At 39.6% G+C, this 23494-nt stretch overlaps 1 protein-coding gene across 1 annotated transcript in view; it reads right to left on the bottom strand.

The window, feature by feature from the left end:
• SORCS3 (sortilin-related VPS10 domain containing receptor 3) overlaps positions 1–23494 on the bottom strand; it is an 863487-nt gene that overhangs the window by 522949 nt on the left and 317044 nt on the right. The gene's annotated exons all lie outside the window — the stretch shown is intronic.

The following is a 23494-nucleotide window of genomic DNA, read 5'->3' as shown; positions in this document are numbered from 1 at the left end:
AGTTTTAGTGCTAAGGTGCACCTGACCCAAGCCATGGTATTTTCAATAACCTCATATGCATGTGCAAGTTGGACAATGAATAAGGAAGACCATAGAAGAATTGATACATTTGAGTTATTATTTTGGAGAAGAATATTAAAAGTACCATGGACTGTCAGAAGAACTAACAAATCTGTATTGGAAGAAGTATAGCTACAAGGATCCTCAGAAGCCAGGATGTCCACACTTCATCTTTCATATTTTGTACATGTTATCAGGAAGGACCAAACCCTGGCAAAGGGCATCATGCTTCCTAAAGCAGAGGCTCATTAAAAAAGAGGAATGCATTGGAACAATGGAAACAATGGCCTCAAACGTAACAACTGTGAGGATGGCTCAGAATTGGGCAGTGTTTGTTCTGCTGTGCATAGGGTCACTATGAGTTGTAGCCATGTTTAATGCATATAACAACAACAACAACCCACATTGTGGTTTGCAATCCAGTGCTTGTCATCCTAATACAAAGTTCAAGAAAATTTATCAGAACTCAAAAATGTCTAGCACTGAAATAGAATAAAAAATTATCAGGCATGCAAAGAACCAGAAAAATGCAACCCAAAATTAGAAGAAAAATTTATCCATCTAAATCGTTGGTTCTTAACTGAGGTTGATGTTGGCCTCCTGACCCAGGGATATTAGGCAATGTCTCGAGCAATGTTTAATTATCATGATTGAAGATGTTACTAGCATTTGGAGGGCAGAGATGCTGTTAAAAATCTTACACTGTACAAGGAAACTATCAAAAAAGAAACAGCTAATCCAAAATGACATTAGTGCCACTGTTGAGAAACTTGTCTAAATCAGCCCAGAAATTAAAACAGGTCACAGAATTAGGAAGCAAGAACATTAGAATTGTTTCTATAACTCCCTCTGAAAGTTGATTGAAAAAAACACCATCAGTGTGATACAAGACAATGTCAAACAGTCTAATATACATGTTATTAGGATCCCCAAAGAAAGTGGTATAAGAAATAATTACAGAAATAATAGCTAAATATTTCAATATTTAATGAAAACTATGACATCCAACTGTATAAGAAATCTAAAGCACAGGCCTCATATCTAAAACAGCACCAATGTATATAGTAATCAAATTGCTTAAACCAGTGACAAAGACTTAAGGGCAGAGAAAGACAGACACATTCTACAGAGTAGAGAAACATGACAGAAATTTTCTTTTCAGAAACAAAGCAAATGACGACAAAGTGAAAATAACACCTTTAAAGTGTGGGGAAAATTATCATCCAGAATTCTACACCTAGCAAAACTATCATTTTCAAAGATAAGAGAAAAACTTTCTCAGATTAAAATTAAAATAACCACCATGTAGATACTTAACACTATAAGAACTGTTATAGGAAATACATGCAGCTGAATTAAAATAACACCAGAGAGAAATCTGGATCTATGAAAAAGAATGAAGAGCACTTAAAATGGTAACTACATGGATAATTTTTCATTGATTATTTAAGTCTCCTTAAATGTAAATGATTGCTTGAAAAAAAAAAAAAATAACGGCAGAATATTTGAGGTTCTGACATATGCAGAAATAAAACATATAGCTACAATAATACTGGTAAGGGAAAAATAGAAGATACTGTTGTAAGATTGTTATAATATGTGTTGTTGTTGTGAAGTGCCATCAAGTCAATTCCGACCCATAGCAACCCTGTATAGGGTTTCTGAGGAGCAGCTGGTGAGCTTGAACCTCCAACCTTGCAGTTCAAATGGCTTTGCAGTCTGGAGCATTAACCCATAGAGCCACACCAGGACTGTGAGATGGCAAAATACCACTTGAATCTAAACTGTTACTCAAGTTAAAGATGTGTATCATAAATTCTAAAGCAACCAGTAAAACAATCCAGTAAAAGTTATAGCTAATATGGCTAAATATAAAATAAAACAGAAAAGCAAAAGTATTTAATCCAAAAGAAGTCAAAAAAAAGAGGAAAAGAAAACATAAACAGGACAAATAGAAAAGAAAAGGGACAATGGTAGATATAAATCCAATCAATAATTATAACAAGCATAAATGTTCTACATGTTCCAATTAATAAGGAGAAGGACCCACTACATGCTGCCTATAAGAAATGTATTTTACATATATAGACACACATAGGTTAAAAGCAGAAGGATAGAAATAGATGTGCCAATCTAAAGGAAGTTGGAGTGACTATATGGATATCAGAAAAAGTAAACTTCCAAGCAAAGAATATTTCTATAAATAAAAAGGAACAGTCAATTTGACTAGAAGACATAACAATCCTAATGTTTATGCACCAACCTAACTTCAAAATGCATGACATTAATCAGGATAAATTGGTAAGTGCCATTGAGTCAGTTCCAACTCATAGTGACCCTGTATAGGGTTACCGAGGCTGCAAATCTTTACAAGAGCAAAAAGACCCATCTTTCTCCTACAGAGCAGCTGGTGGGTTTGAACTTCCAACATTGTGGTTATCCTACAATGCCATGAGCACTCCTTCAAAATAGAGCATGTTGTTGCTATTGTTGTTAAGTGCTGTTGAGGCAATTCCAACCCATAGCGAGCCTCTATAGGGTTTCCAAGGAGCAGCTGGTGAACTTGCACCATAGACCATGCAGTTTAAATGACTTTTCAATCTGACAAATTAGTCCACAGCGCCACACCAGGACTCCAAAATAGGGCATTATTGTTGTTAAGTGCCATCGAGTAGGTTTTGACCCATAGCGACCCTGTATAGGGTTTTCAAGGAGCAGCTGGTGAGCTTGAACCAATGACCTTACAGTTCAAATGGCTTTGTAGTCTAGCACACTAACCCACAGCGCCACACCAGGACTCCAAAATAGGGCATAGAGGGGATTAATATTCATCAATGATGTTAAAATAACAAAATTTGGTCATTGTCCTCCTGCACCGCCCCCCCACCCCCACCCCACCCCTGATATTTCCAAACCATCCTGGCCACTCTCCGCAAGATTCTCACAACTCAGAAATTAAAAGGTGGAGCCTCTGACTCAGCCCCACTTCTTGAGCTTTTATCTACTCCAATTGAATGGTGTCCAGGTATGCCTGTTGTTTTGTGTCTTGAATATGATTTTTTGGTTTAGATGAGGTAATCTCTAAATTCCCTGCCAGTTCCAAGATTTTATCATTCCATTTATTAATGTTGAACCAACACAGAAACAAAATTCAGTGCTGGCAAAATTAACAAGAATCAAGAAACAAGTATGGTCCTTGTGTTACTTACTGTTAACTATCCGTAAGTTAAACCCTGACTCACAGCAACCCCATGTGGTAGGTACAGAGTGCTCCATGGGATTGATTTGGCTATAATCATTATAGAAACAGTTCAGCAGTCTTTTCTTCTATGACTCACTGGGTAGGTTTGAACTGTCAACCTTTGAGTTAGCAGTAAACTTCTTGTGACATTCAAGCTGCTTACCTTGAGTTGGTAACACCCAGGAAATGAAGGTGTGTAAAACAGGGGGAACCAGGGCCTATTCCATTGGACTATTGAGTATTTTTTCCCTGAACATCACAAAGTCTGGTGTTCAGCATGAAAACAGAATTAAACCTACTTCTTAGGAGGAGCCAGCATATGAATCTCTCAGCCCAACTACTTGGCCAGTCATTTTGCTGTGGTGGGTAGCTAGGGATTTATAGATTTGATTTCCAGGTTTAATTTTCAGTTTTATTCTCAGTAGCAGGGGAATAAAAGTCACAGTAAAATCGTTTAAAAGAGGTTAACTGTTACAATTGTATGAGACTCTAAAAAGTGAAACTAAAGGGAAGTGTTTTTACAATGCTCACTAAAAGATATCTATGATGTCTCAACGCTGCAAGCAAAAAGATCCTGGGAGGGAATACAACTTCTCAACTACTTTCAGAACAGCAGAGAATAAACCCAAACCCGTCTGTGGCTGGGAAGGTACAGGCGATAGCAAAGTAGCCCACTAAAGGTGTAACCATCCAGACTAGGACCAACATGCAGATCTGGCCACTGTAAAACATGATGGACACACTAGAGCTCAACACAGTCCCAGAAGCATGAGTGAAATAATACAGTCATGCAGATGAGGAAGAGGTAAGCCCTACTCTCAAAAGGGATATAGTTGAATCCACTTCAGTTCACATGAGGTCTACAGAACATTCTGCATGAACACATACCACCAGCATCCCCAACTGAGTCCTAGGATGAGCACCTAACAACCTGTTCCCAAGCAGCAGCCTAGCAGAACTGCACTCTTGTCTAGGGGCTGCATTTTATGGATCAAGCTCACTGGGCAACTCTGAACTTCTCACAGGAGCTTTAGAAGTCCTTGAACATTTCAAAGTCCCATCTTCACCAACATGTCTGTAACTATGTTGTTGGTATGTGTCTACAACCCTACAAAACAAAGCAAAACTGGCACATGGGATTTCCTGGGCTGTAATCAATATTGGAGCCCTGGAGTGGTGCTGTGGGTTAATTTGTTGGACTGCAAAGTTGGTCTGAATTACAAGGTCAGCGGTTCAAGCTCACCAGCTACTCCTCAGGAAATGTATACAGGGGCACTATGGGTAGGAACCGATTCGATGGCACTTAACAACAACAATTTTTATAGGGAGTCCTGGTGTGGTGCCACAGGATAATGCACTGGACCACAAGGTCAGTTTGAACTGCAAGGCCTGTGGGTTCAAGCTCACCAGCTCCTCTTTGGAAACCCTAAACAGGATCACTGTGAGTCGGAACCAACTTGACAGCACTTAACAACAACAATAACAATATTTATAGGGGAGTCCTCGTGTGGAATTGTAATATAAGCACTGGACTGCTAACTACAAGGTTAGTATTTCAAATCAACCATTTGCTCCTTGGAAATGCTATAAAGAGTTTCTAAGTGTTGGAACCATCTCCATGGCACTTCAAAAAAAACACAACAATCTACACAAGAGCAGATCCCAAGGTATTTTCCCCGCTGAAGTGGGTTGAATCACCAATCTTACAGTTTGTAGCTAAGCACTAAACCATAGTGTCATCACCAGAACTCCTTGTGTGTAACAATATTGTTGTTGTTGTTAGGTGCTGTCCGGTCCCTTCAGACTCATAGAGACTCTGTGCCCAACAGAATGAAACACTGCTCGATCCTGTAGTCATCCTCATAAATGAGCTCATTGCTGCTGCCACTGTGCCAATCCATCTTATTGGGTGACTCTCTATTTTTCACTGACTTTACCCTCCACTTTACTAAGCATGATAGCCTTCTCCAGAGACCGTTTCTGATAATATGTCCAAAGACTAAGTCTCAATATCCTGACTCCTAAGGAGCTTTCAGGCTGTACTTCTTCCAAAACAGATTTGTTTGTTCTTTGAACAGTCCATGGTACTTATAATATTTTTCTCCAACACCATAACTCACATGCATCAAATCTTCAGTGGTCTTCCTTCATAGTCCAACATTCACATGTATAAGAGGGTATTGAAAATATCAAGTCTCAGTACATGCCTTAGTACTGTAGTATATTAGTACTCAGATTGGTATATTTGCTTTTTAACACTTTAAACAATGTAAGAAATGTCGTTTGATTTTTTGACTGATACTTCCATGAGTGTTGATTGTGGATCCAAGCGAAATTAAGTCTCTGGAAACAGCAATCTTTTCTGTATTTACCATGATGTTATTTATTGGTCCAGTTGTGAGGATTTTTGTTTTCTTTATATTGAGGTGCAATTTATGCTGAAGGCTGTGGTCTTTGATCTTCATCAGTACTTTTAGTCTTATTTGCTTCCAGATACAACTTTGTATCATCTACATATCACAGGTTGCTACTGAGTCTTCCTCCAATCCTGATTTCACATTCTTCTTCATAAAACTCAGCTTCTTATATTATTTCCTCAGCATACAGATTGAATAAGTATGGTGAAAGAGTACAGCCCTGGTACACACTTTTCCTGATTTTAAACCATTCAGTGTCCCCCAGTTCTGTTTGAACAACAGCCTCTTTTTCTATCTACAGGTTCTTCATGTGTACAATTTAGTGTTCTGAAATACCAATTCTTTGAAATGTCATTCACTGCTGGTCACAAAACACACAGTGAAATGCCTTGGTAGCGCTGTAGGATAAAACACTAAACCACAAAGTCAGTTCGAACCCGCCAGCCACTCCTCAAAAATCCTATATAGTGTCGCTCTGAGGCTTAACCGACTCGACAGCACTTAACAACAACAAATATCTTTCTAGTATTCTCATTTTTCAGTTAAGATCCATCTGGCATCAGCAATTATGCTTCGAAATCTGGCTTGAATTCCTGGCACTTCCCTGCCAATGTACTTCTTTAACCATTTTTGAATTATCTTCAGCAAAATTTTACTTGCTTGTGATATTAATGATATTGTTCGATGATTTCCACATTCCTTTGGGCCAGCTCTCTTTGGAATAGGCACAAATAGGGATCTCTTCCAATTGGTTGGTCAGCTAGCTATCTTCCAAATTTCCTGGCCTAGATGAGTGAACACTTCTAGTGCTTCATCAGCTTGTTGAATGATTTCAATTTGTCTTCTGTCAATTCTGGGAGCCTTGCTTTTTGGACAGTGCTTTCAATGTAGCATGAACTTCTTCCTTCAGTACCATCAGTTCTTAATCATATGGCAGGTCTTAAAATAGTTGAAAATCGACCATTTCTTTTTGTTACAGTGACTGTGTATTCCTTCCATGTTCTGTTCATGTTTTTTGCATCATTCAATATTGTGCCCATAGAATCCTTCAATATTTCAACCCAAGGCCTGAGTTTTTTCTTCAGTTCTTTCAGCTTAAGAAATGCTGAGCGTGTTCTTAGCTTTGGGTTTTCTAACTCCAGGTCTTCACATTTCATTACAATACTTTGCTTTGTCTTCTCTAGCTTTGAAATTTTCTGTTCAGCTCTTTGTCTTCTTCTTTTCTTCTATAGCATCTCTACTCTGGAAAGCATGTTTCAGAGTCTCTTCTGACATACATGTTGGTCTTTTCTTTCTTTCCAATCTTTTTATTGGCGCTTTGCTTTCTTTTTCATCGATATTCTTGATATCATCCCACATTTCTTGCAGTCTTTAGTCATTAATGTTTAATTCATCAAATCTGTTCTTGAGATGGTCTCTAAATTCAAGTGTGCTACATTCACGGTCATGTTTTGGCTCTCACTGATTTGTTTTAATTTTCTTCAGCTTCAGTCTGAATTTGCATATGAACAATTGATGGTCTCTTCCACAGTCTGCCTCTGGTCTTGTTTTGGCTGATGATGTGGAACTTTTCCACCACCTCATCTCACAGATGCAGGCAATTTCATCCCTGTATATTCCATCTGGTGAGGTCCATGTGTATAGTCAGTCGCCTTTTATGTTATTTCAAAAAGGTATTTGCAGTGAATAAGTCATTGAACTTGCAAAATTGTATCACATAACAATCTCTTTGGCTAGTTCCCTACCCATCTCTCCACACCAGCAGGACTGAATGACTCCACTTCTGCAAAATCAAATTCATTTCTGATCTCCAAGACTTTGCTCATGCCATACTGTTATGTAGATGGCCCTCCCTCCATGCCTTCTGTCTGCCCATCTCATTTCTAGCCAGCATTCCAATCTTAGCTGCAAGGTGCCCCCTTCATCACCTTAGTTCACAGTGATCTTTTCATTCTGAAACCCTTTGGCATTTACAAACCATAAAGAGTCTATGCCATTTATTCACATATGGTTTCAAATTTTTATATAATAACTGCTTGTGTGAATCTTTTGTCTACCTAACTAAATCATAATTTCCTATAAAACAGACACCCTAAAATGAATTATTCCCCCTGCTATGCTTAGAGATATATTCATTAAATCAATGACTGAATGAAGAAATTCAAATAGCTAGGATTACGCAGATACTCCCACTTAAATATTCCTTTTGAAAACTTCCCTGTCAACCTGCACTGCAACTGAGCTGACAGACAGAAAAGAGACTAGCCCTGCATCTACTTCAATCACATTAATAATAATTTAAAAAGGCAGGGACTAAGAAGGTATTGAGTAAACAATGGAAGTAAAAGAACGTCTATACAAACCTGACAACTGTCACCCTAAATAAAAGACATTTTATTCAGCAAGTCTAGAGACACTGATCCCCCACCCCCACTTGCTTTCATTTTTTTACATGTTAATTTCAATAAATAACACAATGGTAAACACAACCCACCCATCCCCTATGTCATCTTCCAACAATGGATGATGACAATCTCAGGGCCCCACATGGAAAAAGATGGTATCAGTGCTACCTATATACTTAGAAAGGACAAATCTAGAACTTATTATTTATGTGGTAGAGGGTATGTCCTAATTATATGCTTTTTCTGAATAAACATAAATACATATAAAATTAAGTGTGTACATAAATGGAATGAATTAACAAAATGTCCTTGTAACAAAGTTGTATTATTGAAATATAATTTCCAGAAATACTAGGGGAAAAGTAGGACTTAAACAAGGGAATTTTAGAACTACCATTAAGAATAAGCGGATCCAAACATTCCCTATAAGAATGGCAAATCATTACTAATAGTATTTCCCAAATTCATTATTTAAATCCATCTATCAAGGTACTCTTACTGTATCTATATATCTAGATCTATCTATTTCTATATACACTGGATGCATATAGAGGTGCAGCCAGAGTGCTCCTTGGAGGCCAGGATGGCTAAACTTTGTCTTTCATACTTTGGACATATTGTCAAGAGGGAACAGTCGCTGGAGAGGGATGTCATGCTGGGTAAGATGGAGGGTCAGAGAAAAAGAGGAAGACCCCCAACGAGATGGATCAGCCAGGTGGCATCATTGATGGCGTCAAGTGTGGCAGTGGTAGTGAGGTTGGCCCAGGATCGGACATTGTTTTGTTCTGCTGTGCATGGGGTCGCTATGAGTCGGTTCCAACTCGATGGCACCTGACAACAACATACTGGATGTGCTTAAAGATTCTGGAATAGAATTCTATTCCCCACACAGCTACTATCTAGTCAGGCTTCTGTGAGACCATCACTTGGTATTTCTGGCCCCTCTGTTTCCTGTCAAGTAGATGCCACAGCTACAATGTTCCTTCTGCCTGTGATGTTTTTGCTTTTCTTTGAGCATTACCAAAACATCACTCATACACATTCAGAAGAGTTACAACAGTTTGTCTCCTTTCTAACTATTCTGTTTGACATCACTGCCATTGTAATTCAGCTTCAGATCATGTGAGCTAAAAGAAATCAATGGAATCATCAAGGAAAAGAGTAAAACTCCTAAGAGTTTAGGAAGTACTAAGGTGCATGCAGGACATTTGAAGACAACAGGATATTTATTGTGTGTCGACTTTGACTAACCTTATACAGTCATGTGACTTACATCATACAGGTCAGATAATGGGAGAGAAGCAGAAAGATCATTTCTTGGTTATGCATTTGGCATTTGAATAAAACCCTTTTTCTACGCCTTAAAACCAAAAGAATTTTTAAAGACAATGACCATTAACATCTTTCCAATCCTAAGAAAGTTAAGGTATAATTAAATAAACTTTTAAAATCCTGCTGAGTACTTAAGATTATATTGCCACAAGGACCATTTACATAGCAGGGCTCTAGAATGGAAAGGAATATTTTGAACATCTTTCAAATATTTCTTGCCCATTTGAAACACAAGTGTGTGCATTCTCAGAAATCTATTAAGTCTCACTGACAGCAGATGCTGAACTCTGCTGCCTTTAAGATGTGTGCTGAGTGAACCTGGATCTTGGCAGGACTTGTGATTCCAGAACATCCTGTAGAAAGAGACAGTGGACACAGGAGGCAGCAGTCCACTTAGTAGTGCCCACAAGTAGCCGCCAGATGACCAAGACGAGGCCCCTGTGTTAGTGGGCAGCAGCTCAGTCTTCCATTTACCTGGCTTCAGGACAGAGATCAACTGGTTACTGTATCCCAGTCTCTGGTATGGCACTTGGTGAATTTTAGGGAACTATTTGTTAAAATACTAAATTGAGAAGTTAATTTTGCCCACCCTTTAGGTCTGCCCACCCTTTCCTTATCTCTTGCCAACTTCAATGAAGCAGGCGAAATGGTGTAAGAGAAAACCTAGAAGTAAGCAATGCAATGGATACACTGGGCAAAGTAATCTGTCTAGGTCTACTATTGTTGTTGTTGGGTGCCACTCCATTGGTATCGACTCATGGCGACCCTATGCACAACAGAATAAAACACCACCCGGTCCTGGACCAACCTCACTGTTGTTGCCATGCTTGAGCCCATTGATGCTGCCACTTTGCCAATCCATCTCACTGGGGGTCTTCCTCTTTTTCTCTGACCCTCCACCCTACCAAATAGTCTCCAGTGACTGGTCCCCCCTGACAATATGTCCAAAGTATGAGTGACTAAGTTTGGCCATGCTGGCCTCCAAGAACACTCTGGCTGTACTTCTTCCAACACAGATCTGTTTCTTCTTTTGGCAGCCTATGGCACTTTCAATATTCTTCTCCAACACCATAACTCAAAAGCATCAATTCTTCTACAGTCTTCCTCACTCATTGTCCAGCTTTTGCATGCCTATGAGGTCTACTATGATTGATGGCAAATGTCCCCAGAGGGACACGGAAGAATGAAGCAGGAGGCACATGGGACCAGATTGTAAGAGATCTTTGCTGATGGACACTGGCTTTTTCACCCAGAGTTACCTATGGGGGCTCAAAACATCATTTTGGAAATGTCTTCTTTCCCTTTCACCCACATCTCCTGTTAAAAATTGTGTATTACCCATCTTGAAGTGGGCATCTCCTCTCTGTAATCAATGGTACCTGACCCTTCTATTCTAGGACCAACATTTCCTATCCATACCAAAACCTGATCATTCTGGAATCCTCAGACACCCTGCTCACAACTTTCATTAGCTCCCCAAAGTCACATGACTGCTTCCTTTACCAGCCACCTAAAACCCACCAGGCTATCCTCTCTCTGAACTTTATAGTGCTATATTTAAAGGTCTCTTTAGAGGACATATTGATTTTTATATCACAGGTCCTAGATTTTAGGTTGCTTTATATTGCTGGTTAGATCTTATTTATTATTCTGTCCCCTCCAGAATAACTCGGCATGTGATAGTCCTTCCATGCTTGATTAGTGAACAAATGAATGGAGTGACAAAGGTTTACTGATACCAAACACTTCCTAACATCTATCTGCTGTATCACTTCTCAGACAGGAAAAGCATGGTTAAAAATGTGTGACTTCAGAAGCCAAAAGGTTCTGTTTTGTGATTTTCATTGTTAATTGGAATGACTTCTGGGAGGATACAAATGCTTCCATTCATCTCGAATCTCTCCCTTCTCTCTTACCTGTCCTGCGGCCTTCATTTACTCTCTAGTCTAAACCCTGTGCATCTGACATTGCAATTCCCAACATCCTCAAATGTATGAACACGTTTGAATCATAAAACATTAGTTCTCTGCAAAGGATTCATCCATGTAAACAACGCACATACATATATAAAATGTGCAGAAATGATGAAATTGAGTAGAACTGTTCTGACATAACAAGCCCATGCGTACATCATGTATGTTTTAGAACATTTCCAGAAGTAAATTTTGGTCTCTCTCACTCACCCTCCTGTATCACAGGCCAACTGTATTGTTCTGTTTATTTTCTTGCATTCTGCTCATTTTCGTTGACCTCCTGCTCTTGTGTATAAGAATCATCCAAAAAAATGTTACTTATGATAACGGTTGTAGACTAAAGGTGTGAGGCAAGGACAAGGTATAAGCCAGATTTGTATCATTCGCACAATCCTCGCCATGTCTGGGTCCCCACCATTGTGGCTACTGGGTCAATTCATCTCTCTGAGGGTCTCCTACACTCTATCACCCCTCTGTTTAACTGAACATGGTGTCTTCCTCCAGCAATCAATCCTTGTTGATGACATGCCCAAAGCAAGCAAGTCTGTTGTGGTCTGAAACAAATGTGTTGGCTGATTTTCAGAAGGAGATTGCCAGACCTTTCTTCCCAGTCTGTCTTATTCTGGAAACTCCGTTGGAGGCTGTCCACCCTGCTAATATTTGAAATACCAGTGGCATAGCTTCCAGCATCACAGCAACACACAAATAGCCACAGTATGACAAACGGACAGATAAGGAGTATCAACTATAGGATCTACAAAAGGAGAGAGCCAGGTCCTGCCTACGGCTCACACACAGAACATACTGATGAACTGAATAAAAGCTTCTCCAAGGAGGCCAGGGAAGCATGGGAGACGCGGAGCAACAGTCAGCTCAGGAACCTAACAAATGCTCCCTTCCAGCCTCCTGTGAGGAAGAGAAATTGAGTTTGCTCAGCCTTGTTTCTAATATTTAGGAAGCTCCAAGTAAAATCACTCTCAAGCCCTTTCAGAATCTAAAAATGCTCAGAAGCGGCACAGAGTAGGACCACAAATAAAAAATGTGACACACTCCGTCAGAAGCAGCCCCAGTGACTCATTCATGAAGCTTTTTTCTTATTGCAGACTCTGAGGAGCTTTTTATGATGCTAATAAATGAGGTAAAGTCTAAGGTTTTGCCTTTAAAAATACATATTTCAGAGTTTTCTTTATCTTCCTTTCATTTCTGGTGAATCACTTATAGTCTTCTCATAGCCTTTGTGCAAAGGCACTTAATCTTCTCATCTAATGACACCGTCTACGAAAAGAAGCCATGATGTCTCCATTCACCAATAGCCAGATCAATCATGTGTCTCTGAGAAAATGAAGTCATACCAAGCTGGTTTTTAACATTACTGAGGAGTGTCATTAAGACCTCAGAGACTCTTCCTGCTGACTGGCTCTGATAGCTTGTGATTAATTAGCTAGCTCTTTCTCAAAGACTCCCTCCCCATCTCAGCAGTCAAACCTGCTCACCCCAAGGCAAAAGCCCCTGGTCTCCCAGACCTGTTGCCATCAGCTGGATGGAGGCTCAGGAGCCTTCACTCTTTACTCATACAGGAGCCTCTACCCTTACTCCTCTCTAGGATAGGACTAGGAGTCCTGGTGTGGCGCTGTGGGTTAATGTGCCACAGAGCCAAGCCATTTATACTGCAAGGTCGGTGGTTCAAACTCACCAGCTGCTCCTGAGAAACCCTATACAGGGTCACTATGGGTTGGAATCTACTTGACGGCACTTAACAACAACAGAATAGGTAAATAAAGTTCCTGCCCCATCTACTGAGAAATGACCAACCATACCTGTAACCTTAAAATGTGTGCCCTTCCTCACTGCAATTCTACAATACTGGTCTCCAAGAACCAGGATGCTTTCTTCTATTGTCCTTGTTAAGTGCCATGGAGTTGGTTCTTTTATTGTCCTTGTTAAGTGCCATGGAGTTGGTTCTGACCCATAGTGACCCTGTACAGGGTTTCCAAGGAGCACTGGTGAGCTTGAACCACCGACCTTGTATTTCAAACCAACTTTGCAGTCCAGGGCATCAACCCAAGATGCCACACCAGGACACCTCTTTCTTCTAGACCTCACTGCAAATCAGTAACATTCTCTTTGAAGTGGAAGAGAGGTGTCAAGAAGAACTTGCTGTGACAATGAAATGGTGAATTAGCATTCCTTTCCTAACTCAAGTGCTCACTTTCTTGTCATGGTGTACTGCCAAGTTCATTCCAGCTCATAGTGACTCTATGTTGTTGTTGTTATGTGCTATCAAGTCGATTCTGACCCACAGTGACTTTGTATAGGGTTTCTGAGGAGAAGCAGCTGGTGAGTTTGAACCGCCAACCTTGCAGTTCAAACAGCTTTGCAGTCTGGTGCATTAACCCTCAGCGCCATGCCAGGACTCCTATAAGATACAGTAAACTACTCCACAAGGTTTCCTAAGCTGTCCTTGTACCAGAACAGACTGTTGAATTTTCTCTCTGGCTGAGTGGCTGCTGGGTTCTAATCCAAAGCACTTGAGGATTGTACCACCAGAGTTCTTAAGTGCTCCACACTAGCCTCTCTGATATCTGCAAAGATTTTTTTATTCCAAACTGTGACTAGAAAGGGTGTATGATGAGGAGACTGGAATCAATAAGACTGAGCAGTGTAACATTAGAAAGTTGTTCAAAGAAATAAAAATAGTGTGACAAGCAAGGAAGTGACCACTTGTGTACTTCTTCCCTAAACAGGAGAACTGGATCAAATCCATCACCACCAAATCCTGATGCTCTCTATCATGGACCTCAGTTTCTTCATTTGTGAAAAGTTTCTGTAGAATTACATAGTTCTAAATCATGTTCTTTCCCTACTGCAAACAAGGAGACCACATTTATCAGCATTGGCCTTCAAAACCTCAAGCATTCTGGGATACATACTTCTTTCAAAAGCTGGTACTCTGAAAGACCTTTCTCTACCTTTTCCAAGCACCAAGCTCTGCTCTTAGAGTATCTGACATCAGAAAGTTTCCCTGGACCAAGGACAGAGTCATACTTTTGATCATCCCTCCAAAATGTTAGTGGTTTGAGAACCACATTTATAATAAATCTGGGCTTTTTAGAAGCAATCAAATCTTTTACTCCAAGATGGATTCCGAACAAAGCAAAGGTTTTAGGTGGATCAGACCTTTACTTTAGAAAACAAGGGTATGTATGAGTGGTGATCAAATAAAACTTTTCAAAAGAGAATCTACCACATTTTGTTTATCCATTCATCTGCTGATGGGCTTTTAGGATGTTTGCACTTTCAGGGTATTATGAATAGTGTCACAAAGATCATTGTTGAACAAGTTTCTGTTTAAATATCTGCTTTAAAGTCTTTTGGGTATATACATAAGAGTGGAATTGCTGAATCATATGGCAACTTCCCTGGTGTGACCCTGTGGGTTAATGTGCTGGACTGGAAGGTCAGTTTCAACTGGAAGGTTGGCAGATCAAGTCCACCAGCCACTCCTTTGAAACTCTATACAGGTTTGCTAGGAGTTGGAACCCACTCCACATCACTTAACAACAACAACAAAAGGTAACTCTTGGGAGCACTGTGGCTCTGTAGGATAATCACTGGGCAGTCGCTATAGGTCAGAACTGACTCCATGGCACTTAGCAGCAACAGTGGTAGTTCTTTTAGATTTTTTGAGGAACCACCACACTATTTTCCACAATGGTTGTATTATTTTGTATTCCCACCAGCAATAGTTAAGGGCTCCGATTTCCCTACATCCTCACCAATATCTGTTGTTTGGTTTTTTGTTTTGTTTTGTTTTGTTTTTTTTTGCTTGCTTGTTTTTGTCCTCTTACCCATCCTAGCAGAAATGAAATGGTATGTTAATGCAACTTTGATTTGCATTTCTCTCAGAGCTAATGATATTGAGCATCTTTTCCTGTGTTTGGTGGCTGTTTTGAATGCCCTCTGGTGAAATGTCTATTCAAATCTTTGGCCCATTTTATGATTGGGATATTTGTCTACTAAGTCAGAAGGAGAAATGAAGTCTTGATGTATGCTAAAATATGGATGGAAGTGGAAGACATTGTTGGTGTTCAGTACATCAAGTCAGCTCCAACTTATAGTGATGCTATATAGAGTTTCAAGTCTTCAAATCTTCGCAGGAGCAGAAAGTTTCTGAAATAAGCCAATAAAAAAGGATAAATATTATACGACCTCACTTATATAAAAAGACAAATGTATAGAGAAGAAAGTTGATTAGTGGTTGCCAAGCAGTTTAACAATGATGGAAATAGTGTATTGATTAAAGATAAGGTTGCATGTCTGATGATTTAATGCTGACAATAAGTTGTAGTTGTTTTGCTCCAACTCATAATGTCCTTATGCAAAACAGAACCAACACTGACTAGTCTTACACCATCCTCACATAGTTCTGAAGTTTCAGTCTATTGTTGCGGTCACTGGGTCTATCCAGTTCATTGGAGATCTTCCTCTTTTTTGACTGACGCTCTTCTTTGCCAAACATGATGGGCTTCTTCAGGGACTGGTCTCTCTTGAAACCATGTCCAAAGAACAAGAAATGAAATTTTGCCTTTCTAATGAGCATTCTGGTTGTACTTTTTCCAAGACAGATTTGTTTGTTCTTCTGGCAGTCCATGGTACTTTCAATATTTGTCATCAACACCATAATTCAAATGCATCAATTCTTCTACAGTCTTCATTATTCATTGTTCAACTTTCATATGCATATGAGGTGACTGAAAATACCATAACTTAGGACAGGTGCATCATACTCCCCAAACTGATATCTTTGCTCTTAAAGATTTGAAATAGATCTGTTGAAGCAGCTTTGCCTACTGTAATAATAAATCATTTGATTTCTTGACTGCTGCTTCCATGAGTGATAATTGTGGATCCAAGCAAAATAAAGTCTTTGACAACTTCAATCTTTTTTTCCATTTATCATGATGTTATTTGCTGGTCCAGTTGTGAGGATTTCTGTTTTCTTTACATTGAAGTGCAACCTATACTGGAAGCTTTTGTCTTTGATCTTCATTATTAAGAATTCCAGGTCCTCTTCATTTCCAACAAGCAAGGTTGTATCATCTGCATATCGCAGGTTGTAAATGAGTCCTCCTCCAATGCTGATGTTATATTCTTCTTCATATATTCCAGCTTCTCAGATTATTTGCTCAGCATACAGACTGAACAAGGATGATGAGAGTATACAACCCTGGTGCACACCTTTCCTGATTTTAAGCCATTCAGAATCCCCTTGTTCTGTCTGCTGCCTCTTGGTCTATGTGCAGATTCCTCATGAGTACAATTAAATGTTTTGGAATAAATACACATTTTTTGCAATGATATCCATAGTTTATTATTATCCACACAGGTGAATGTCTTTGCATAGTCAATAAAGTGCAAGTAAATATTTTTCTGGTATTCTCTGCTTTCAACCAAGACTCATCTTACATCAATGATAACTCTGGTACATCCTCTTCTGAATCCAACTTGAATTTCTGGCAGTTCCTTGTCAATATACCTTAAATCACTTCTGAATTATTTTCAGCAAAATTTTACTTGCATGCAATATTAATGATATTGCTTGATGTTTTCTGCATTCTGTTGAGTCACCATTCTTTGGAATGGGCACAAATATGGATCTCTTCTAATTGACGAACCAGGTGGTTTTAGTCCAAATTTAATGGCACTGACAACTGAGCACTGTGCCTAGTCCTGTAGCCTTGATTTCTGGCTGATGCCTTCAGCGCAGCTTCAACTCCTTCCTCCAGTACCATTAGTTCTTGATCATACTCTTGACATGGTTGAACATCAACCAATTCATTTTGGTATAGTGGCTCTGTAAATTCCTTCCACTTCTTTTGATGTTTTCTGCATCATTCCAGATTTTGTCCATGGAGTGCTTCAGTATTGCAACCCAAAGCTTGAATGTTCTATTCAGTTTTTTCAGTGGAGAAATGATGAGTATGTTCTTCCCTTTTAGTTTTCCTAACTCCAGGTCTTTGCACATTTCATTACAATACTTTGCTTTGCCTTCTCATGCTACTTTTTGAAATTTTCTGTTTAACTCTTTGAATCCCTCATTTCTTCTAGTCACTTTAGCTTCTCTATGTTCGAGAGCAAGTTTTAAGAGTCTATTCTGACATTCATTTTGGTCTTTTTTGTCTTGTCTTTTTAATAACCTTTTGCTTTCTTCATGTATGATATTCATGATGTTATCCCAGAGCTCATCTGGTCTTCTCTAATGCATCATGTCAGTGTTTGAGTTGGTCTGTAAATTCAGGAGATAGGTCTGTAAATTCAGGAGATAGGTCTGTAAATTCAGGAGATGGTCTGTAAATTCAGGAGATAGGTCTGTAAAACACTCATTGTCATATTTTGGCTCTTGTGAATTTGTTTTAATTTTCTTCAGCTTAAGTCTGAACTTGCATCTGAGTAATTGATTGTCTGTTTGACAGTTTGCCCCTGGCCTTGTAGTGGCTGATAATATAGAGCTTTTCTATTATTTTGTTTTTGTTTTTCCACAGATGCAGGGAATTTTATGAGGCCCAGGTGTATTGTCACCTATTACATTGTTGGAAAAAAAATGTATTTTCAATAACTAAGTCATTGGTCATTGGTCTTGTAAAGTTCTATCATGCGCTCTCCAGCATTTTTCACATCACCAAAGCCAAAATTTCCAGCTGCTGATCTATTTTCCGATTACTGATCCTTCCACTTTTTTCCAACTTTCGCATTCCAATCACCAGTAACTATTAATGCATCTTGATTGCATGTTGGGTCAATTTCAGACTGAAGAAGTAGGTAGAATTCTTGAATGTCAGCATCATTGACTTTGGTGGTTAATGCATAGATTTGAATAATAGTGATATTAACTGATCTTCCTTGTACACGTGTGGATATTATCATGTCACAGACAGCACTGTACTTCAAGGCAGTTCTTAAAATGCTCTTTTTAATGATGCACATGATACCATTCCTCTTTGTCATTCCTGACATACTAAACTACATGACTGTTGGATTTAATATCACCAATACCAGTCCATTTCAACCCACTAATGCCTAGGAGATCAATCTTTATACCTTCCATTTAATTTCTGACTACTTCCAATTTTCCCAGAGCCATACTTTTTACATTCTATATTCTGATTATTAATGGATGTCTGCAGCTATTTCTCCTCATTTTGAGTTGTGCCCCATTAACAAATGAGGGTCTTAAAAGCTTTGTTCTATTCAAATCTCTAAGGCCAATTCTATTTTGAGGAAGCATTAGTATTTTGAGTGTCTTTCAACCTCAGTGTCTCATCTTCTAGCACTGTATCTGACAATGTTCCATGACATTCATAAGGTTTTCAGTAGCTAACCGTTCAGAAGTGGCCCATCTCTTCCTCTTCCTAGTCTTAGTCTGGAAGCTCTGCTAAAACCTGTCCACCCTGGGTGAACCTGCTAGTATTTAAAATACTGGTGTCATAGTTTCCAGAATCACAGCAACACGTGAGCCACTGCAGTATGATACACTGACAGACATGTGGTGCTCAATAAGTTGCACACCTGTAAAACTTTTAATTGAGAAAAGCTGTGTTGTAGATATATTTAGAACAATGAATCTCCCCCGTCCCCCAACTCTCCAATAAAAAAAGTATCTGCTGAGGATGATTATGTCCTGGTTTGGCACTGTAGGATGAGCACTAGACTGCTAACAGCAAGGTTGGTGGTTCAGACCCACCAGTCATTCCTTCGAAACCACATACAGGGTTACTATGAATCAGAACCAGCTCAACAGCACTCAAAAACAACAACAACAATAGCCTTATGGAATTTGGTTTCTTGATTTGGGGAAGTCTAGGGTCATGGTTTAATAAGCCATCCAAGTTAATTGCTTAATAGCATGTTTTGTGCTTCTGTTTTATCTCCTAGCTTAATGTGTAGTGCCTGGGGTCTTAAAGCTTACAAGGAGCCATCCAAAGCACACCAACTGATCGCTATTTACCTGAAACAACCACCAAAGGAGGAGGATAGGGAATGCATGGTAAATTGCCTCAATGAATATCTGCCTCCTTCACGATGAGAATAGAAGTAGAGTGTGCCTGGCTACCATTACTGAACATTTTGATGGAAGATTCCATAGAGGAATCCTTATCAAAAGGAGGAAAATTGAGAAGAGAATTTCATATTCTCATGCAATCCAGACTTCCTGGAGCCATGAAGCTTGAATTAAACTACTGCCTTGAGTTAATCTTAATACCTTAAACCAAAAATATCCCTTGAAGTGATCTTAAAACCAACAGTACGTTAGCTTGACTGGTAAAAGATTTCTACCTACAACATTAAGATCCTTTAAGAACTAACGATATGGGATCAACTTGACAACAGCGCCTGGAAAGTGTTGTTAAGTACTGTCGAATCAGTTCTGACTCATAGTGACCGTGTATAGGTTTTTGATGAGCAACTGATGTGTTTGAACCAGCAACTTTGTATTTAGCTCCAGTTAAAGGATAAGTTCCAGTGCTTATCCTTCAGGATAGATTAGACAGGAATCTTAGAGGCAGTGAATTTATGTTAATGAGGGAGGAAATCTCAGAAAAGTAGGTGAAAATTATTATACAACTCAAAGAACAGAACGTAACAAAATGTTACTAAATAGTACATGTAGAAGCTGTTGGATTGGTGCTTATTTTCCTATGTATGTTGTGAAGTGCCACTGAGTCAGTTCCGACCCAGAGCAACCCTGTATAGGGTTTCCGAGCAGTGACTGGTGAGCTTGAACCGCTGATCTTGCAGTTCAAACGGCTTTGCAGTCTGGCGTATTAACCCACAGTGCTAATATTCCTATGTATATTTCCTATGTATATCGCTATGTATATTCCTATGTATATTTCCCATGTATATTTCTTATGTATATTCTCAGCAACAACAAAAAAATTAAAATATATTTTAAACAACAGAAAATATTTTCTAAATCTTATTGTCCATCTACTGAGCAGTTCATCTCCTCTGTCTTCAGATACTGCTTGAGGAGTTACAGTTTTCACTTTGGGGAAGATTGTTGCCTCCCATCTGCTGAGGAAAGAAGAGTTTTTACTCCATTTAATCCACACAATCCACCATTATGGCCAAATATCAATGCCTTCATTTGACCAGTGGGCAAAACAGAGCCCAGACACTGATGTGGTTTGACCAGGGTCATGTGGTTAGTTGGGGTGGAGCTCAACCTACCATCAAAGGTTCTGCATTCCATAGTATTTGTGTTGTGCCATTCTGCTCAACTTTTGGTCCAAATTATTACACACTTCTTCAAGTGTCAGCTCAGCAAAGCTTCTGCCTTGATAGGTGCCAATGTGTGTACTTATCTACACTTAAACACAAGCAATTGAAAGGGGAACACTATATGTCCTCCCATTCTTTTCGTCTGTTACTTTTCTCTCCATAAACGTGTTATCTTTAATCAAGGAAAACAAGTTCAGACTATGCGTATGTTGTTAGGTTCCTCCCAAGCTTGCTCCTTGCAACTGAATATTTCCATTTAAATGCTCCATCAATTCAATCAAAATGTTAATACTCTTATTGCAGAGGATGGCTCTATGCATTAAAGACCGCTTCTTTGCCCCCTCTTTGTCCCAGCAAAGCACTGAGCTGGAGTTCACAAAGAGGTAGGCAGGCCATTTTAATTTTAAGGAGGGGTGCTAGCACACCACAAAGCTACAGCAATTGATCAGTGGAAATCTTTCAGAAGATTAAACTACAAGCTCTATGCACTCACCCATCTTTGTATCTTATTGTGCATGATTCTATCGCACAGCTGCTAAAACTCCGTGAGTTTGTAATGATCAGGGGACCAGTAAACGAGCAGCTGTCATTTTAAATCTACATTAAATGTGGGCTTAGTGATGTTATCAAGGAGTATAACTCTTCTTTCATACTTTGCTGCATAAATAATGCTGAAGTTGGAGCAAATAAATAATCACAGTTTCAACTTCAAGGCATTATCTCTCCGACTACAGAGATTATATATTTTAACAAGTCAGATACATAGAATCATCTCAAGAATTCTGAAATATTAATCTCTCTCTTTCTCCTCGATGGGGAGTGACAAACAGGCAGCTTTCAAATCCCCATCATGTCTCACACTATGACAGTCCCACAGTACAACGTACAGCTTGTGAGGCCAGATCTGCTCACAATGACCCCATCAACTCCTGCTGCTTCTGTGCTGTAAGATTACAGAGCAAAGCAATGAGGTCAGAATGGAGGAGAGCAGGGGGTGAGAGAAGGTGCTGGGAATGTTCTACAACGATGGCCCCTCACTCACGGGAGTACAAAGTGAGCTGGGAACTTATGAGATATGATTCTCAAGGTATCAAGTAGGGCCTTGACCCCAAGACACTTCTCCCTTCTATTCAGCCTACCACTTGTCGGTCAAGATGTCATACTGTAGTGGCTTGTGTGCTGCTATGATGCTGGAAGCTATGCCACCGGTATTTTAAATACCAGCAGGGTCACCCATGGTGGACAAGTTTCAGTGGAGCTTCCAGACTAAGACAGACTAGGAAGAAGGAGAGGTACACTGCTTCTGAAGGTTAGCCACTGAAAACCCGTACATAAAGCAGTGGAACATTGTTAGATATAGTGCTGGAAGATGAAACCATATGAAATAGCTCAAACCTAACAAATCGTGAGGATGGCACAAGACCAGGGGGTGTTTTGTTCTATTATGTGCAGGGTCGCTATGAGTCAGAACCACAATAACAACAACAACCTACCCAAGCAATTCTCTCTTTTTTTTATTTTAAAGCTTTTATTTTGAATTGAACGATAGGTTACATGGCAGAACATCAATTTTGAACTCAATCAATCATATTTTGTTTCATTGCAATGATTACAATCCCCTCCAAGTACCACTGGTTAACAGTATTTGCCTCTATTCTTTTTTTATGGACAACAAAACACACAGAAATACATATTCGTTTAATCAACCAAAGGGCACATTTTGCAAGCCAGCCTCCCACCCACAGGCACACAGCCTATCTCTTCCCATGAGTCTAGAGTCCTCAGCTACTCTGTCTATGCCATTGCCTCTGCCTCCATCTTGGTGTCACTGCTTCTCTGATTAGAGCCCCTGGCTCCGCTCATGCTCCTAAGGTCCTCTCTCTGTTCTTGGAATGTAAGATTAACTCTACACCCTTTCAGGCAATGCTCATAATAGAAAAGTAGACTTTTATTCTATAATTAGGTGCCAAAGGTATGTCTGTCTCCCTGAAAGGCAGACCACAGTGACCAACTAAGACACATTTGAGTGTCAATAAGTGCTAGCAGACTTTGAAAGGCAAAGAGTTCCAAATAGACAAATGGACAAGAAAGAGGTACTAAGGAAGAAAGAACAGGGCAGATTAAGGCAGGTACATTTGGATGTCTGATTGGTTTTCTCTGTATTGTTAGAAGAAAAATAAATAATGATGGTTGAGTTGTTAAATACCAAAGGGCTCTTAGTAGTCCCATCACATGATATTTCAGTTGCTTGTCCATTTGTGCCACGTGTGTCATTCATTATATAATAATGAGGATGAGCTATACTATACAAATATAAGCAAAAGATAATGTAGGTTTGTTGCCCTCTGGTTAGGCAGATGATCATAAATGTTATAAAGTACAGTTGGAAGTGTGAATCCTGGTGTGGCACTGTAGGACACACACAGGACTTCTAGTCACAAGGTTAGCTGTTCAAATCCAACAAGCACTCCTCAGAAATCCTACACAAGGTCACCTTGAGTCAGAATGGACTTGATGGCATTTAACAGCAATCCAGAGTGACGTGGGTCCATGGGAAGAGGATGTTGTTGTTGTTAGATGCCATCAAGTTGGTACCAACCCACAGAGACTTTATGCACAGCAAAACGAAACACTGCCCGATCCTGGGCCAACCTCACTACTGTTGCCACTTGGCCAATCCATCTTATTGGAGCCCTTCCTCTTTTTCTCTGACCTTACACCTTACCAAACATGATATCCTTCTCCAGTGACTGGTCCCTCCTAACAATATGTCCGAAGTATGAG

Source organism: Chrysochloris asiatica, unplaced genomic scaffold (assembly GCF_000296735.1).
Source record: "Chrysochloris asiatica unplaced genomic scaffold, ChrAsi1.0 scaffold00003, whole genome shotgun sequence".
Classification (NCBI taxonomy): Eukaryota; Metazoa; Chordata; class Mammalia; order Afrosoricida; family Chrysochloridae; genus Chrysochloris; species Chrysochloris asiatica.
The sequence above is the reverse complement of the archived record's forward strand: the minus strand, read 5'-3'. Positions and strand labels throughout refer to the sequence as shown.